Source organism: Suricata suricatta, chromosome 2, assembly GCF_006229205.1.
Source record: "Suricata suricatta isolate VVHF042 chromosome 2, meerkat_22Aug2017_6uvM2_HiC, whole genome shotgun sequence".
In the NCBI taxonomy this organism is placed as follows: Eukaryota; Metazoa; Chordata; class Mammalia; order Carnivora; family Herpestidae; genus Suricata; species Suricata suricatta.
This window is the reverse complement of record NC_043701.1, coordinates 90,866,452-90,875,024: the sequence shown is the minus strand read 5'-3', so window position 1 is coordinate 90,875,024 and position 8,573 is coordinate 90,866,452. Positions and strand designations below refer to the sequence as shown.

Sequence of the window (8,573 nt, the reverse complement as noted above, 5' to 3'; positions counted from 1 at the left end):
TAACTTTTAATGATAAATCATTATGTCATTTTTGGCATGTAACTCAGAGGGTTTACAAGGAATTGTATGACATGATGAAAGTAAAACTCCCTTCATTCCATTTTTCTTATTTATGAGTACATGGTTCCTCAGGGCTTAGATCTATAAAAATGAAAAGTGGGTAGCTAATATGTGTTGAAACCTATCTTATTCTAGCAATAAAATATATTCATCCTAGGATACAAGGATGGACTAGCTAAAAGAAAAGAAAAGAAAAAGGCCCTATCCATAAGAAATCCATTGCATGAAACCTTCGCTTTAAAATTTAATAATTACCTAACAATGTGTGTAATACATGCTGGTAGGGTTGATATTTAAAATAATAGCAATAATCACAATAATATGTAGAAGAAAACACTTTTTGAAATTTTGAACAATGTATCCTAGGAAATAAAGAAAAAGCAACTTGTGATTTCAATGTCTATTATTGTGGCAGAGAGGTATAATACAGAAGCTAATAAAATAATTTAAGACTAAAAATATAGTACATAATGACAAAGTAGTTCTTGGTGGAAATTAAGTTAAAATGGAGCTAGTATGTACATTTTAAAGAACAGATTATAGAGGACATCGAATTGCTGTGACATTTATTAAGATATTAAACATTTAAAATTGTGGGAGATTGTCTCAATGTCAATTTTTGTAATATTCTAGATGTCATATCTTCATATGTCCCACAGAGAGTATTTCAACATTTGATAACATTTAAACGTTAACTTGAAAATGTGCAAACATATATGTATATATACATATATACTTTCACAAAATTATTTTATAAGGTATTAAAGCAAAAATATTTAAGCACCACCATTTAATCAAACACTTTTTTTCACATATTAATCTTTGCAATCAAATGAAAAACTAGTAATACTAAAAGAACACACAAAAAGAGAAAAGACTTTTTTTTTTGGTAAGCCATACTGTTAATCTTTCAAAATATTAATTATCACTAAAAACTAAAGAAAACAATTCTGCTTCCCAGGAAAATCAAGATGAGACTTCTCTTCCAGCCATAAACAACCAGGAAAATGGCAAAATATTTGAAACAACTGTTTTCACATATTGGACCACCATCATCATTCCAGGACTATTATCCTGATATTCAGAGAAGGTAAACAAACATGGTGAGTTATGATGTTTTTGGCTCTCTTTTTAGAGGCCATGGTGCAGGTAGTGGGATCCCAACTACAGAATGGTATTCTATCTAAAGAGGCAGAGATCATGGGGCACCTGCTGGCTCATTCAGTTGAGTGTTTGACTTCAGCTCAGGTCATGATCTCGTGGTTTGTGAGTTTGAGCCCTGGGTAGGACTCTACTGACAGCTCAAAGTCTGGAACCTGCTTTGGATTCTGCTCTCTCTCTATCCCTCACCTGCTTGCACTGTCTCTCCGTCTCTCTCTCTCTCTCTCTCTCTCAAGAATAAACATTAAATTTTTAAAAAAAAATAAAGAAGCAGTGATCAAATTTCAGTGAGGTAGAGGTGGCTGGAAACTGAGGACTTGAGTATAAAAAAAGAAGTTATACAGGGAAAGAGTTCCAGAAGTATACATAGAATATCCTGGGATCCGTTGCTGAAATCTAAGTTGCCCACACATAGAAAAATATCCACTTGTCCAAAAAAAGAAAGACCAGAGATATATAACTATAAAATATATAGAGCTTGCACAATTCTGGAATACTTTCCTATTTTAGACAGCCACAATAGAGAGATTACATTGAATACTCAGGACATTCAGGAGAGATAGCTGGACATAATAGGAGAAAAAAAAATTCTAGAGTAAAACTACCATGGGCTTGGTAATAAAACTTAAAAGCAAACCTCAAGATAAGTAACTTAACTATATGCCAGACCAAAGTCCAACAGCCTTTAAGAGAATTTTTAAAGAACTATGTTACTCAACAATATAAAATTACCAAATGAATAGACATATGAAGAAACAGGAGAGTGTTACCTATAACCCATTATAGAATAATAATTATTATTCATTTTACCATTAATAATCATTGGTTTAATTCAGTACATTCACAAATTAAGAGAATACCACATGACTACCTTCATAGATGATACAATTGAATACCAATTTATAGCAAAACTATGATAATTTCCCTCATTCCTTCTATATTTATTATTTAGAAACCTTCCGAATGGAAGAGTTGTTCTTTCTAACCCATATATTTATTTTTAACTGTTTATTTATATTACTATAGATATATAAATATTGTATTTTGTGGATTAAAATTTAATACTATAATTATTCAAATTTTTCCTCAAATCATTGAACATGACTTCAGGTTTGCCTCTGTGTATTTTTTATCTTTTTATCAAGCCAAAATAATTTTGAAAAAGACCAAAGGAGGAAGACATCTTCTATGTGACTTTAGATATAAATACATATAAATCAAGGAAGGAAACAAATAGAGTATTCCAAAATGAACACACACACACACATTGGTTAATCAAATTTAAGAAAATATGCAATTATATTGACTGTCAGGGATTATGCTTCTGTCCAGAAGGGAAGATAGTTAGATGGGAAAATTTTTTTCTTTCCAACAAATGGTGCTGGTACAACTAGATATCCATTTGAAAAAAATATATGCATCAGCCCTTACTTTACACTATTCATGTAAAATTAATTTCAGATGATTCCTAGACACATTGTGGGATTTAAAAGTATAAAAGTTTTAGAAAAATAAGGAGAAAAATCTCTGTACCTCGGTTAGGCAAAGGTCAAAAAGTATGAATCATAAAAGGAAAAAGATCAATAATTGGACTTTATTGAGATTAAAAATGTATGCCCTACAAAAGACACATTTAAGGAAGACAAAGACCTGGAGACAATATCCCCAATGCACATTTCTGATAGAAGACTTATTTCTAGATTTATAAGAATTCCTACAGCTTGATAAGATAAACAACTTCATTTAAATGAATAAAATATTTGATAAGTTTTTCATAAGAAAATGTATGTGAAAGACCATGAAACCCACGATAAGTTGCTTATAATCAGGAGTCACACAAAATCACCCTAAGATATTCTACACATGTACTAGAAGGGCTACAATTATAATGACTGTCAGGGATTCTGCTTCTGTCCAGAAGGGCTTAACTGCTATAGCCATTGCCTTCCCAATGTAAACATGTAACTGGACAAAATATTTGCAACAACTCTTTCCAGACATGGAACAACAAAGGCAGAGGCCTAGGGTCACTGAGAGAAGGGAAACAAACAAGGTCAGCCCTATAAATGCTCCAGTGTCCTTCTTGGAAGGAGTTTCCAGGCCTCGGGGTAGAAGGATAAGGCCAAAGGAAGCCTGGTAACCTCATGGATTTGTGGATTTAAAAAGACAGACATTGGGGAGGACAAGGTGGCAGGACAAGAAAGAAAAGGGAACTGTGCAAAGAGAGAGCCTTTTATTTAGAAAGACTGTACAAGCCACTCTAAAATTTATATGGCAATTCAAAGGATGTAGAGTGTGCTAATCAATTTTGAACTAGGTATGAAAGCTTAAGTTAACATATCACCAAAGTCAAGAATTTAATAAAGCTACAATAATCAAGACATTGTGATATTGGTATTAAGGATATCCAAGTAGGTTAGTGAAACAGAATAGGGAGTTTAGACATGCACGTATGAGAAATTAATGTTTGTCAGACTATCAAAATAAGACAATGGGTGAAAGACAGACGGACTTTTCAAGAGCAGATGGTGGAACAAGTGAAAATCCATGCAGGAAAAAAAACATAGATAAACCTGAATCCTCACGTCACCCTTTAGAACAATCAGACATCTAAATTTAAGACCTAAAACTATACATCTGCTAGAAGAAAACATATTAGAAAATTAAAATCTTGGATTAGGCAAAGATGTCTTAGGATATGTAAAGCTAATGCATAAAAATATCACCCATGAACATCAAATTAAAAGCTTTTATTTTTAGAAGAAAACTATTTTAGAAAATGAAGAAGCAAGCCACAAGCTGGGAAAAATATTTGCAAAACAGTGATCTGATAATTTTTTTAAAGTTATTATTTATTTACTATTGAGAGAGAGCGAGAGCTTGACCAAAGTGAAGACAGAGAAAGAGGGAGACAGAAAATCCCCATCAGGCTCTGCACAGTCCTCTCAGAGCCTGATGTGGAGCTCAAACTCATGAACCATTAGATCATGACCTGAGGCTTCATTGACTGAGTCACCCAGGCTTCCCTGATAAATGTAGGAAAGCTAGAATAGATAAATAACATATAACTTAATGAGGCAAAACATTATAAATGGGCTGAGGATTTGAACAGACAGTTCACTGAAGAAGACTGTCTTCTTCTAAAGATGTTTAGGAAAGATACTAAACATCATAAGTCATTAGGGAAATGAAAATTAAAATCACAGTGAATACTATCAGCCATCAACTATATTAGTGTCATACCTACAAAATCTTTGGTTAATCCTATGTCATAAAGCTTTTCTTCTATGTTTTCTTCTCATAGTTCTATAGTTTTGGGTCCACATTCAGCTCTGTGATCCATTGAGTGTTACTTCATATATATGAAGCAAGCTATGGAATGACATTTGCATTTTGCATAATGATACCCCATTGTTCCAGCACCATTTGTGTTGGCTTTTTCCATTGAGTTGTTTCTGTGTGTTTGCTTATTACATGTGTAGTTCCATTTTTGGATTCTTTATTATATTTATTTAATCTATTTGCTTGTTTTGATGCTAGTGCCATACTGTCTTGATTAGTATAACTTTAATAAGTTTTGAAATCAAGTGTTAGTACTCCAACTATTTCATTCTTTTCAAAAGGTGTGCTGACTATGCTAGGTCATATATAAAGTGTCACAATGTCTAAAAAAAAGCCTCCTGAGAATTTAGTTGTAATTTTTTTGAATCTCTAAATTAACATGAGGAGACTTTACATAGTAATATATGAGTTCTCCATCTTCTCTTCAATGTATATCTCTTCTTTCATTAGATATTCTTTCATTTCTTCCAGTAATGTTTAATAGTTTTTATACAGATATAGTACATCTGACTTATACCTTATTTTTTCATATCCTTTTGGTGTGGATGAGGCCTCATCAATCTAAACATCCTCACTAAATCTTGTCAGGGGATTATCTTGTGTCCGTGGGTGGCAACAACTACAAGGAATGTGATCCCTTTTTCAGGTAAAACATTCAAAAGAATATCACTCTTCTTGCTCAAGTAAAAAAACCCTTGAGAAGGGATTTTAGATGGCCTGGCTAGTTTTACATACATGACTCTGACTTTATTTGTCAGAAGTGCTTTGTCAGTAAAACAGAAGATAACTTTATAATAGTCACTCAGTCTTCCCTCCAATATCAAAACTAAGGGAAACAGCGTATAGCCAGTGAAGTGGCTCAAAATGAAAGCTCTTTCCATTTTTCTGTTCCAACATCTTTGGTGTTGGCTTATATTCTCATGCTTATTGCATTGTGGATACAGAATGGGAATTTGGGCTGGTAAGAGGACAAACTGACAAAAGGACAAGCCAACTGTATCTGTTCATTCTTATCAGGGAAGCAAAATCTATCCTAAAAGTACTGTTTAGCAAACTTGTATTTCAGTGGCCAGAAATGGGCCACATGGCCATTCAACCACATGGGATTCTGGGAAATTGGTTATTTTATCTTTTCCAATCTCTTTGATAAAATCGTTAAGAAGAGAAATGGATTATATTTAAGCATTCTGGAAATCAAGTTATAATGTCCCCCATGCTGACGAATACTATGCCTGGAAGATAGAAAAGTGTTATGAATCCAGACAGGGTTATGAGCCTATCTCTGAAGGTAGGAGAGGACACAATCTATTTTTATAGGAGGAAATTCAGGGCATGACTAGGTTGACAGAAATTGTTTCTCAATCACACACCGAGTGAAGGCAAATCTCTGTAATATCTCTCTTGGGATAATACAATTGGATTGTAGTCTCAGCAGCATTCTCCTTTATTTAAATTGGATTAGAAGCAGAGTTTATTTATTTATTTTTATAGCTAAAGAACATTTATTCATTTTTCACAAAGACTTTATCTGAGGACATTTAACTAAACTGTCTCCACCCCCGACCCCAATCTGAAGAAGGGTTAGTATAATGAATGTTATAAAGGAGATATGAACACTTTGAAGGATTGGAACCAACATTAACCGACAAACAACTTCCATCTAAATTATCATAAAAATATTTAGTAAAAAATGGGGGGATGAGGAAAGGGGGCAATGGGGGTTTCAGATTGAACAAGATCCTCGTATTTCATCTAATACATTCAACCCTGGCTAGAGTATACTGAAATGGAAACAGGATTCCTAGAATACAAAACTTCCACTATAGTACGCAGTACACACCTGTGTTCCAAGCTTACCCCATACTGCTTCTGCTTCCAACCCAACTATTTCCCAGCCTGTTGGCCTGCTGACGAAGGAAGGAGCATGTAGATCTTCTCTTTAATCCAGTCTTTGTTTTATGACTGGTATGTCTAGGCATCAGCTTAGTAAACAAGGCAGCTGAGGTCTGCCAGATCATGGATAAAATCAAACAACTGATTGTTACTGTATGTGATAGAGGGGCTGTTGGAATTCATTGTCTCATGCATTTGACAAGCGCCTTCCATGCACTCATTCACAGATTCATAGTGTAAGGTCTGCCTTCTGGCCTCTTGGTAGGCTGTACCAGCAAAATGGTGTGAGACATCGCGCCAAACTCTCTTGCTGTAGTTGCTGCCTACACCACTGCCACACACAAGCTTAGCCACAACCTAGAAGCAGAGTTTAGATCAACACATAATATCCACTCCTAAGGCCTACTAACATTTCTCTAGAGAGGAGACATTGTACATGATAAAAAATAAGAGCATGGGTCTGAAGTCAGAGTCCTGAGTTCAAATCCTGGAATATTATCTAGATTTGTCATAGTTAGTAAATTACTCAACTCTTGGAAGCCTTTTCCACATCTATAAAATGGAGATAACTACACTGAATGGCCATAGTATTGGGGGGAGATTAAATGAGATAACTTTTACACAGCATCTAGTTTCTACCTGACACTTTAAAATGTCCATTTTCTTTCCTATGACTTCTTTCCTCTACTTTTCCCTTTATTTCTTCTGATTAGATTTAAAGCATCTCTGAAGCTCCTGTTTGTGCTATTCCCCAAAGGACTCCTTACATACGAAGTGAAGTCCAAATTTTCAGAAGTTTGCATAATATTTGTGAAAGAGCCATGGAAACATATATGTCTGGCCAAATGACCCTAACCTTCCCAGGTCTAACCAAGTGATAGTATTGGGAAGCCTTCTCATCCTGGATCTGTTCAGGATACAAACTTCCCTCATGATTCTGAGACTGATCTGCACACAGTAGAGGTCAACTCCATCATATTTCTTTAGGAAAGCCTCCCCTTGCTTTTCTAGTCAATCCATACATTTTTTTATATGCCCCCATGGTAACATCTATGTCTCTGTTCTAGTACTCACAGAAATTCTAATCTTGCATCTGTGTGGCTTTTTCTAAATTTCAATTTGTATTTTTGAAGGAAGGGATAGTATTTTCTTCTGTTCACAGCTGTGTCCTAAGTGCCTATGCTAGAGATAAGAGATGGAGAACATTCCAGAAAGAATCAAGCACCTTTTCTGAGTTGTCCCTAAAACACATCTTCCCCCCTCCCCTTCCCACAATTTATCAACACTTACTTGGATCGTAGGACTTAGGATGCTGCTTTGTGCCAAAGATAGCAGAAGTTATGTTTCTCTGTCACTAGCAACTTAATGTCTTCTTAGTAATGATTCATTGCCTAATTTATTCATTCACTTGCTGAAATAGTTTTATGGCAGAACATATTCCATGCAGCTCTCATTTTTAGTTTCATAAAGGACAGGATCAATTTGCAAAAAGTGGGAATTGGGACAAAAGGCTCTAAAAATGCATTGCCCCTCAAGCAGATGGACTAGGACAATGTACATGGAATGGACGTTTCCTGTCCTACAGCCACAGAGGCATGGGAATGCAAGTTCATGATTGTGTGATGGGGCCTCAGATTCAGAGTTCAGCCCTCCTAAGAGCTGTGCTCAGAGGTTTCTGCACTGTCTACCACCTCCTATTTGGAAATCCATTTGACTTTTTCCATTAGTGTTTTTCTTCTTTTTGAAGTGTTGTAATTCAGCCTCAGTGTGTGGTCTGGCTTCGTTCTCACAAGAGCAGAGACTGGAAGAGCTGGGCCAAACTGTGGTGGGCCAATGATACAAATTGCCTCTATTTTCCGTTTTAACAACAATTGTTTTTACTTTAACAACTCTGAGGCTGGAACTTTCTTGGGCCGGGGGGAGGAGGAGAGTGGGATTTTGAATATCCATGAGTACAACAATTAAATAAAAATAAAGGATAAATCTGTGGGAAGTGTCCCACAAGAAGAAAAATGATTACATATCACTAATATTTATATTTTATATAAATATATCATACATACATATATTTTGAATTTAAAAAATGCTTCTATGTGATTTGTCAGGAGTCACCAAAT

At 35.0% G+C, this 8,573-nt stretch overlaps 1 pseudogene; it reads right to left on the bottom strand.

Moving 5' to 3' along the window:
* Positions 1 to 6,447: 6,447 nt before the first annotated feature.
* Positions 6,448 to 6,749, bottom strand: LOC115306912 (annotated as a pseudogene).
* Positions 6,750 to 8,573: the final 1,824 nt, after the last annotated feature.